Here is an 11,918-nt window from a genome sequence, read left to right on the forward strand (position 1 = left end):
ATAGTGTGTTGAATGTGTGGAATTGAAGTGAAAATCCTTTGGTGGCAATGCATGTACAATTCGGCCATGGAGGGGAGTCTGAGGAAAAATGATGTAAAATTAATATAATTGGTGTTGTGATGGTTGGAACCAAGTTTAAATAGGTTGTGTGATTGTGTGATGCATGTGAATTGAAGGCAAAATCATTGGATATGCCTAGGTGTTGATTTAGGCCTAGAAGAGGAATTTAGGAAAAATGATGTTGAGTTGTAATTTAATGAAGTATTGGACTTGAAATGGTGTTGTCATGGGCTTAGGAAGCCATAGGAACTTTGAAAGAAAATTAACAACATGATTAGGTATTTTAGGCCTTATGGCCGAAATGATGCTTGTGTGGGGGGATTCATTGTGTTATATTTCAACTTGATGCACAATTAAATTGATGATCCTATGTGTGATCGTTGTAGGTTTCCTCCCACGGATGTGATCCTCGAGGATTAAGCTTGGTGGATTGCCTTTGGTCCTTGACCAAAAAGATTTTGGTAAGTATTTATGTCACATTTGAATGAATGCTTGAATAACCAAGTGAGTGGTCTTTATGTGATGCTAATGAATATGAGAATGACCTTGTGTAGGCATTTCTAGGTGGACTAAGTTACTGTGTAACTTGCATTGGAGCTACCTAGCTTGGGAGCTTCAAGAAGATAATCCCTTGGTACTGGGGTTAATCCCCGTGTGTGCTCCACCATGTCCATTGGGGTAGTGGTTGGAGGGGTATGTCAATGATGTGATTATAACATGCTCATGCATATGTATATATATTGGGTACATAGAATGTACCGTATCTCTGGCCAGTAGATAAATTGTCTTATGGCATTACGAACTTTCACTGGATAGGTCTCCATGAGGGAGTTCTATTTGGCCTGGGGCCATAGAGCTGTTATCCGTTGAGGAGCACTCTAGGAATGTCTCGGGTGTATCGGATGGAGGGTGCCTTGAATGAAGTTCCAGTAACACATTTTTGGATGAGAGCTTGTAGGCTATATGCTGAGGCCAGTAGGCCAGATGTTGCGTGGTTTTGGCTATGACCAGTTCAGCTTCATAGTATGTTTTCTTGTATACCTCCGTACTTTTCTAAATCCCTTGTTATATCCATTTTTGGTTGTTATGATTCATTGTTGTAGATTTACATATGAGTGAGCCATTGGGCAGAGTGATCCTCCAGAACCTCTGGGTTACTGAGATATATTTGTATATCTCACCGCGCGTTATGGGGCATTATTTCAGGTGGTTGTAGCGGGACAGGAGCTACAGGCAAGAGGCCCATTGGTTGAGCTATGGAGTTGGAGAGAATTTTGCATTTTGAGGCCACACTTGGCATAGGCTAGACTTAGAGCATGAACATTGTATATTTCATTAGGGATTTATATCATGTCATATTTGTTCATGCTTCATTTTGGCTAAGTTTAGTTGATTATACATCTTTTTGTATTTTGAGATATTTCATTGTAGTTATGTTTACCATTTGGAGAATTGTAATGTAATGCTTATGGACCTTGTATAATATTGTAAAGTATGTATGTGATGAAAGGGCAATAGACCAATTTTAGGTGATGATTACATGTCAATTGTTAAGAATGCATGAAATTGGACAATGTGATTGTAATGAGTTTAAGATTCAACTAAGTTAAATAATGGATTGTAAATTGATGAGAATATTGCAAATTGTTATGAGTTGTAAGAGCACCAAGGAATTGTTGGTCCTTGTGTGCCACCCTTGTCTATTAGGTACCCTTTAGGCTTTGAAACACACTTTTAATAAAGTGGGATAGGTTAAATAACCAAAGGAGGTGTCGTCAAAATTTATACTAAAATGATAGTTTTTAAGTTGACTTTGGGAGAGTATATCTCCCTTCATAGAGGTCCAATAGGGATGTGCCATATATAATTTTGAAGCTTGAGGTGTCAGCTATGTTGTGTCAAAATTTGATAGCATTTGAAGCTGTGTAGCGACCTGTAGGTACGTTTGAGTGGAGACTGCCCAAAGGGCCCTGCATAGGGGGTTGTTCGGGTCACTGGATTCCATAAATTATTACTCAAATTAGGCTCATGATATGTCAAATTAAAGCTTAAGGTGTCTAATATGCTGTATAAAAATTTGAGAGATATTGGTTGAGTGGTTTGTTCAGAAAAACAGCAATGGTGAGGTATGTTTGGAGTCCTGTTTTGGGTTGGCTGGCAGCTTTGCTTGTCCAACTTTAAACAGTGATAACTGGAGCTAGAGAGAACTTTATAAGGTGTGTGATACCTTGTTGGAAAGATAATTGATTATAAAATAATATACTAAAATATGAGAGGTTCGTAGCATGGAAATGTCGCTCAGCGTCCAAAAGACTGAAGCATGTTCAGTTGTAGAAAACTATAAAAGTGAGATTTATGCTAAGTGAGTTTATGGGAACCCCTTAGTGACTTAAAATAAGTAATGTATGATAGTTAGGCTTTTATTCTATTTATTCCGTGTTTAGAATTCAATTATGATCACAATTCATGTCATTACATTTTATTATTGTTTTAAACGCTTACATAATGAAAAGGAAAAGTTTACTCGTATTTTTTAAATGAACTGCTGCGATTGTAACTGCACTTAATATCATAATCAATGTTAACAATACCGATGTATAACAGGTTGTTACATTGATGCTTCTTATGTCAATAGTGGGGAAAAGTTATTTAAGCTATTGGATAACTTTGTGGAAGAGATTGGAGAGAAAAAATATTGTTCAAATGGTGATTGACAATGGGACCATTTATGTATTGGCTAGTAAGATACTAAGATTTTCTCATTTAATTTTTAAAGTTAATTTTAATTGTTACTCATTTTTGGTTGTTTGATTTGATCTTAGGGAAACTTTTACAAGCAAAAAGACTGTTTTGGACTACATGTGTTGCACATTGCTTAGACTTGATGGTTGAAGACATTGAAAAAATTCAAAAGGTTTAGGAAAGCAATACAAAAAGGCATCAAGCTTGTAGGATTCATTTACAATCATTTATTGGTATTGAACACAATGAGGAAGTACACTGCCAAGACTGAATTGGTGAGGCATGGGGTCACAAGGTTTGATACAACATTTCTGACGTTGCAAAGGTTGCATAAGCAAAAAAATTAACGTTGGAAAGATGTTCAGTTCTGATGATTGGGCAAAATCCAAGACAATAAAAGACCCTAAGGGTAAAGGGCAACTTGTGTGGTAAAGATGCCTTCGTTTTGAAATGAAGTTAGCTATTCTCTCAAGGTTATGGGGCCTCTTGTGGGTGTGCTTAAACTTGTGGACAATGAAAAAAAGTCAGCAATGAGTTATATATATGAAGCAATGGATAGGGCTAAGGAAGCTATTGAAAAAGATTTCAATGGAAATCATGATAAGTACAAGGATGTGTTTTCTATAATAGATAGAAGATGGGATTGCCATCTTCATCATCCATTGCATGTTACAGGCCATTATCTTAATCCCGAATACTTGTATGGCAATCTGACGTGGACTTTCGAACCCATGCAAATTACCGAGCTTTAAGATTGTAGTGATAGGGCAACTCAGATTGTCTCTCAAAGAACCTGCTAGAAATCAAAAACTCTCTGTAACAATAGAATATAAAAGGAAAGGGGGATTTTGTTGATTCGAAATTTAAATAAGAACAGAATTCAAATTGAGATTTAAAAAAAATCAGAATTAAAAGCAATCAACCTAAGGACTTTGGTTTCATTAATTTATTTCATCATTGGATAAAAATAAAATTATCAATTTGTGATTAACCCCAATTGAATTCGGAATCCTCAAATTCAATTGGAAATCCTCTTTAGACTATCGCCTGGCATTTGGTTGAATACAGTATTTAAACTATGCAATCGCAGTAACCTGTCAACTTATGTTCATCGGGTTAATTAATCTGACCATTAGATCTAATGATCAATTTTCCTTTATAGAATGCAATAACATTATTCAGTTTGAATACCTATAATCGCATGATATTCAATCTGAATTGGAAAAAAATGAAATTGATTAGAATGTTAAAACAGATCCTCCGAAATAAACTAACGAACCCTTAATCCTTAGATTGATTAAAGGTGTTTAGCCTAGCATCGCGAGGTTAAACATCATTCAAAATAAAATAAAAGGAGAAGAAGAAGATGAAGAGAAAAGAGTGCAGAATTTCGAATTCTAAAGAAAAACTCAAAAAAAAATTGTCTGATTCAAAATCTGACTGCCGAAGGGTTTTCTAAAGTTTCCCTTAAATAACCCACATTCAGAAAGGGTTAGGGTTCCACCACTTCGGCCCATACATAAAATAAAAATTTAATAAAACAAAATAAAACATTAAAACATGACCTTGGGCCCTAAACACATTGGATTCTAATTTAATTTACAAGTTCAAATGTCAAAATAAATTTCCACCAAAACACGTCCATCTTGGGCTCAGGTTTCGACCATCTTCTCGTTCGAATTGGGCTTCAGTAGCTGAAATAGCGATTGTAGCCCTTTCTGTTAATTGCAAAACGCAATAAGAACGGAGTCAATCGAACATCTGTATAGTGGGATATGGCCAAAATACGAAAGTAGTGTATATTTGGAAAATTCTGACGAAAATCAATTAAACCCAATTAAAATCTAGAATTCTGATTGATCCAAAAGACATTTATTTAACTCAAATAAATCCTAAAAATACTATCCAAGTATAATAAATAAGTGTAACAAAATATGCAATATCACAATCCAAGAATTGATGATAATGCAGAATTGATAGCGAGATTGTATATATGCTTTGCTAGGCTTAATGAAAATGTGGAAGAGGTGGATAAAATTTCAATGCAATTAGAAGCATTCAAGACTGCATAAGGCCTCTTTGGAATAAGTCAGGAAATAAGACAAAGAACTACAATGGCTCCTAGTAAGTCACTATAAGTCTTTAAACTTTTATATTTACATGAAATTCATGTAAATATTAATCATAATAACTTGTTGTAATTTGCATGACAGCTCAATGGTGGAAGATGTATGGAGCACGTGTTCCAAATTTGCGGGACATTGCCTTAGAGTATTGAGTTTGACGTGTAGTTCATCGGGTTGTGAGCGTAATTGGAGTACTTTTAAGCATATAAGTATAAAATTGAAATGGTTTTGGTTTATAGAGTTTCTTACATTGATTGTCAAACTAATATTTTTATGTTTTTAATTATATACTAGATTCATTCCAAGAAGAGAAGTAGGCTTGAGCATCAAAGGTTGCACGACATGGTCTTCATTAAGTACAACAAGCTCTTAAACAACATTTTGAGAGACGTGATTTGATTGACCCTATTGTTTTAAAAGCCATTGATGAGAGTAATGAATGGTTGGTGGGAGAAGAGGCTAAAAATGAAGATGATGAAAACGATGAGTTAGCTTTTGATGATGATATATTGAATAGGTCTCTAACATACACTAGGCAAAATGCAAGATTGAGGAATGAAGCTTCTTCTATGCCTACAAGCTCTAAGGAAGGGGAAAGGCACCTATGCAAGTTGAAGAAGAAGAAAGTAGGGGTGAAGAAGTTGAAGAGGAGGAACAAATCTATAATTTGAATATTAGTGAAGAAAGTGGGGTGGTGAAGAAGACTTGGAAGAAGAAATATTTAAGCTACTAGAATTTGTCTAGTGGTAAGGGGTTTGGGTAGATTATATAAATTATGTGTTCAATTTCCACTTGTATCAAAAAAAGAAGAAATATTTGATGATGATAGTGATTAGATTACTAGTGAAGAAAGTGAGGGTGGCGAAGAAGACTTGGGAGAAAAAATGTCCAATGATGATTTTGAATTTTTGTTTGTTTGGTACATATGATTTTGAATTTTTGATTAGTTCCTTTCCCTCCTTTATTTTGAAAGTGACAATGAAAATTTGTATTGACATTTTTAGATCCTTTATGTTCTTAGAATGTTTCAGTTAGTTTATTTGAATGAACTAGCATGTTGGTTGCTTCCTCTGTTACTTGAATTGAATCATTGTTTGGAATACGTTATGTCTTTTGTGTAGTTTAATGCTCATCCCTTTTATTTTGGATGAATTCCTATCGTTGAGCATGTATATGTGTATGTACTATTTAGTAAAAATATTAATATGGACTTTGCAATAGCAACTTTACCGCAACATGTATAGTGCTATACCATATTTTTGGGGTCGGCCATTACCAATCGTTATCTGCTATTTAAAACCTAGAAAACTATATACCATAAGTAGTTGAATCAATTACAAAAAATTCTAATATCGTTTTTTCAATTGCAAAGTGATTTTTTAACTACATATAAAGCACTCAAAAGTGGTTTTTTTAAGGGTGCAAAATGGTCACATTAGTTAAATTATATATATATATAGGGTTTATTTTTTCTAAAGTTACTTTAGATAACTTTATCTAATGTTCATCAAAACGACGTCGTTTTGAGGCAGAAATTATGGTATATTTATAATTTTAATTTATTTCGGGTTATAATAGTCTTTATGATTCTAATTTTTTAACTTTTCAATCCTAAAACGACGTCATTTCGATGAAGATTAGATAAAGTTATCTAAAGTAACATTAGATACTTTTTTCCCATATATATATATATATAGGTTTTATAATTCTAATTCAACATGGGAATTGAAATTTTTCTACACACCCTTCGATTTTCGTGCTGATATGAGTCCTACACATATTTTTTTTTTACATATAGGTCTCACATGCTTTTTGTCTCTACAACATAAGATTTCAATTCTCATTTAACATGAGAATTATAAAATCCTATATATAAATATATATATATATATATATATATATATATATATATAATAGTTAAATTTTTAATAGTGTTAAACATGTACATAAAAAAAATTACAAAGAAAATAAATGATAAAAAAATACGAGGCAAATAATTCCAAGGAAAATCATATGGGATGTTTGAATTTTTTTCTTTTTAAAGTATTTTCAGAATTTTGTCTATGCTCTCTATATATGATTCAATAGTAATCTTTTCCTTAAATTAAAATAAATAATATTTTTTTTTTGAGACAAAAAAAAATTTCAATAAGAGTAAAGGTATGCAAAAGTTTAACTTGAAAAATTATATAAAATGATAAAATTATATAAATACAACGTAACGTGTGTCTGTGCGACAGCAACTTTATTCATTTGTTTTGTAGATACGTGATTGATTGAGGACGTCATCATTTGATTAATTACACGAGACATTTTCGGAGGTTCCTCGGTGCTGTCGGTGACATGCTACCAACATATTCCACTCACCGACCTCTTTACAATTTTTGAATTTTAAAGTACAATGACAAGATGCCATCACAAGCAAAACAAATGAATATATTAATAAACAAAAATACTATTATTAGATGAGATAATTAATTTTATATTCTCTCACATCGAAAATGTCATCTTATTTTTTGTTGGAAAAAATGTTCTGCAGTTAGATAAGTTTTCTGTATTTATTTTCAAAACGACATCGTTTTGGTATTGAAATCTTTAAAAATTATAAATATAAAGACTATTGTAACCCTGAAATAAATTAAAATTACAAAAATACCATGATTTCCGTCCCAAAATGACGTCGTATTGGTTTACTGCAAATAACTTATATGCAGTAACGCTAACTGCAGAAAAAGCGAACTTTTTTTTTTACCCTTTAATAATAGATCTCATTTAACTCTACTTTCATATAAAATAATTGTTAATATTCCCTATAAATAAAGAGAAAATTATTTTTGCATCAACCGGAATTATCATTTATGCTGTTGCTGTCATATTAACAGGTGGTGCTATTTTCTTTTTTTTAAAAAAGTAGGATATTATCTCAGTGACAGAGATTTTTTTTTGCATCAACTATAGAAACGTAATGCCCAATTGCCCATTAATAAAAGGGGTTTGATTTTCTCATGTTAAATGAGAATTCAATTCTTATGTTGTAGAGATAAAAAGCATGTGGGACCCATGTGTTAGAAAAAATTATATGGAGGACCCATGTCAGCACGAAAATCGAAGGGTGTGTAGAAAAATTTGAATTCTCATGTTAAATGAGAATTATAAAACCCGTAATAAAAAGTATAAATTATCAAAATTACTTTCAAAAATATATCTCTTCTTTTACGGAAGAGACCAATTTTATCCTATATGAAAAGATACGTCACTTATTTTGTTTTTAATGATGGAGCCAACATAAATTTTGTAAGTGCAATATAAAATGAGTTAGGATATTTTGATTACTATTTTTTTTACTACCACTTCACTACCACTCTAATCACCATAGGATTAGAGGAAAAGTTGAATGAAGAGAGAGAAAAGAAAAATAACTTTTGATCCAATGATAATTAAAGTGGTAGTAAAGTAGTAGTAGAAAAAATTAGTAGTCAAAATATCCTACCTCATATAAAATATCTTGTCCAAAATATACCCCCAATTACTTTTCTTCTCAATTGATCCAACAAAATTTTGTGCCTCCCATTTGATTGACAGTCCACTTTCTTTTTTCATCCTGATTGAAAATGATGTTTTCGCATAATTTTTTTTATATTTTTCTTTACAACATATTTATTTAGGAAAAATAATAAAAAGTGTATTAAACTATGTATTTTTCTTATTTTATTACCAAAAAAATAATGTAAAATTAATTTAATTAAATAATATACAAATAACACTTTTCTTACATTTTAAATGCTAATAACATAATACATTTCCTTTAAAAAAATTGATAGGTTACTATTCTTTATATTTTACTTTTTATTATTGTTGCCCAATTATTGTACAAGATAATCGCTGGATTATTACTAAATCAAGTTTGGGTTGATAAAATCAAATAAAAGTACACTGTAAATAAAGATGTGTCCCTTTTTTTTAATAATAACTCTAATTTCTTCGCACATCATCTTGTTTGGTTTTTCTGTTTCAAACAATTAATAAAGCTCATCACCAAATTTGGCTTGACATAAGCATTATGCTACTTAAAAATTAAAATGCGAGTGAGATGGTCTATGAAATCATTGGCCAAAACACCAGTTACGTTCCTTTGTAAGTTAGTAATCTTACAAGCTGAGTAAAACAAAAAAAGAAAAAAAAGAAAAGAAGATAAGATAAGATAAGAAAAAAGAGTAATCTGACTAGTGCTAAGCCATTATCATTATCTTCTTGCCAGTTAATTTTTGCGACAAGTTGATCGTCAATTCGTCATCATTTACATTTGATAAATCTCTCAATACTTAATTTCAAAATGGACACATTGGAGGTGTAAAAAAGTGACCCCACATCACAGCAACTTTAGCTATTTTTTGAATCAAAACTCATCACAAGATGGATAGATTTTGTCACATTGGCACACAGCTTTAATATATCCCCAACGTCACTGCCCAATCTAAAAGAACTAAGCATAAAAGGTTCTATTCACACTCTCCCAAAATGTACATGCAATAGTAAAGAAGAGGAGACTGAACAAAATCAGCACCTCAAAAGCCAAGAAAACAAAAAAACATTTGCCTCCAGCCATGGATCTTGTAGAGTAACTGATGTCTAGATAACCTTGAGACAGAAAATGACATGCTGACTTTGAAACAGCCTAGGCTCCACAACCAAATTCAATCAAGTACAGTAAACATATGCGTTGTAATTGCTTTAATGAGTGTATTGAACAAATTTTTGGGCTAGGAGATCAAAATGGAATTGAATTATAGACTAGGTGGTAGCTACCCTTTGCTTCTCCTAGCGATGATATATCAAATGTTGATGTTTGCCGAGCCAAACAATAAGATATTATCAACATTTGTTATCATGAAACCATTATGGTTAGTGACATATCATGTTTCTTCACTCCAAGTATTTACAAGATCTGTTTGAAGCAAGAAACAAATGTATTCCTTCTATCTTCTTAACTTAAACTTTAATACATCAATATACCGCGACCAATCATCACAGCTTTAGATTAGCATACCAAAAATTTGAAGGGATTTTAAGGCAAGGAAAAAGCTTTAATCAATGGATTCAAATGAATTCAAATGGGGAAGGGGGGAAATGTCAGAGGAGAATACTGCGGATACCTTTCATGTCCTTTGTGTTTCCTTCATCCAAGGCAAGTCTGTGTTAAGAGAAGATGGCATGCCCATCTGAGGATTGGAAGAAACTGAAAATTTACCCTTCTTTGACCACAGCCAGATTTTGGAAACAGAATAGCTCTCACCTTTACTTACACTCCTAATCTTCTTCGCTTCAATATCCTCCACAACTGAAAACTTGTTGAGGTTTTCAGTTCCTTTCGCGAGGTTTACATCCCGACATTGAGGGTCATGGTTCAAGGTTATCTCAAGGTCAGAGTTGCCAAACACATATTGGTAAGATCCCATGGAGTAACATCTTCTTGCATCCAAATTACTGCTACTAGTCTCTCCTCCACTCTCCACTGCCTCCACATCCAGCCTTTTGAATTTACCAAGTCTTACAGGGAAAACCCCCTTCCCTACAGTTTCTTCAATTTCAACTGTTTTTTGTCTAGTATTGAATTCATTTTCACCATTACAGGGGCAGCCCTCATCTTCCCTCAAATCATCAAAATCAAATATTGGGTTTTCAATGGAAAAGCCTTGAGTAAGGAGGGTTCCCCTACAAAGTGGGCATGTTGAGTTTGATAGAAGCCAGGTATCTATACAATTGATATGAAAAGCATGGCTGCACATAGGAAGCAACCTGAGCTTATCCTTTTCAGAAAATTCAGTGAGACAAACAGCACAGTCAAATGCCTCCTTCAGTCCCTTTATCTCCTTATAATGGAAAACAGGAAGTGCATCAATAAAAGCCTGGTCCAGACCAGAGTCATGGAGATGGAAAAGCTGTTGCAGCTGTCTTTGAAGAGCATCAGAGTTAGAAATTTCATGGTGTCTATTAGATTGAGCAGATGATGAGGAAGTTGGGTTCTTTATGAGAAATCTAACAAGCAAGTGGAGCAGGCCCGAAATGAAAAATAGAACAGCCAGAATCACTATGATAAAAAGCACAGCAGGACTAATTCTAGCACCAGAAGCTGAAGGTGGCGAGGATGATGATGAAGAAGACATTGATTCTTTGTGGAAAGAACCCGAATATGGAGATGAAGTTGAAGGCAAAACCGGTGGTGGGTAGCTCATGTAAACCATCTTTTTGTTAGATTTGATGCTGAATCCAAACCATCTTCAAATGGGTATGGTCAAAAGACCACTTACCATACATGCTTTCAAAACATTCCAAATATCATGAATGCAGAACCATAAAGGATGCTTTTGCTAACCTCATCATACAACACAACCCTAGTAACATTTTGACACAACACACACCACACAAAATCACAGCTTTCGCACTCAGATTCCAGAGAAAATACACTACAAAGTAGTATTAATTCAGCACTATTAACTTTTTTTCTTATTTTTATATTGGGCAAATCATTTCAAATGAAAGGAAAAACCAGTGATGGTACGATAATAGGACAGAAACCAAAGCCGCATATGATGTTTTTTTTTTTTTTTAAGCATAATAATATGTGGAACTTAACTCACCCAACTAGTTCCGGGGGGGGTCCATTATTTGAAAAAAAAGCTCTTGAAACTGTGAAACTGATGGATAATGGTCTCTTCTTTCTTTGTCTTGAGGCTTCCAGGTACAAGAATAAACCCTAAGGAGCAGGCTTTTTGAGTTGCTCAAGCCTTAAATAGAGCTTAGATTCAGAGAATAGGAAAGCGAAGTGTGAAACGCTTTTCTCTTTGCTTTGTCTCTCGCCCCAAAGATATATCTCTCTCTCGTCCTTGTCATGTTTCTGGTTAGAGCCACAGAAGTCAAGTGAGAAAGTGCCACCAGTTCCCCAAGCGCAAGGTAAAACTCAAGAACAAACAAAAACAAACACTAAAATAA

General features: G+C 33.4%; 1 pseudogene; it reads right to left on the bottom strand.

Annotated features, from left to right (window-relative positions):
• Window positions 1–9,390: 9,390 nt before the first annotated feature.
• LOC133308232 (RING-H2 finger protein ATL46-like) lies at window positions 9,391–11,662 on the bottom strand (annotated as a pseudogene).
• Between the last annotated feature and the right edge of the window lie 256 nt (window positions 11,663–11,918).

The sequence above is a fragment of the Gastrolobium bilobum genome, unplaced genomic scaffold (genome assembly GCF_033153095.1).
Source record: "Gastrolobium bilobum isolate Gb01-03AN ecotype WA unplaced genomic scaffold, APGP_CSIRO_Gbil_v1 utg6770, whole genome shotgun sequence".
Taxonomy (NCBI): Eukaryota; Viridiplantae; Streptophyta; class Magnoliopsida; order Fabales; family Fabaceae; genus Gastrolobium; species Gastrolobium bilobum.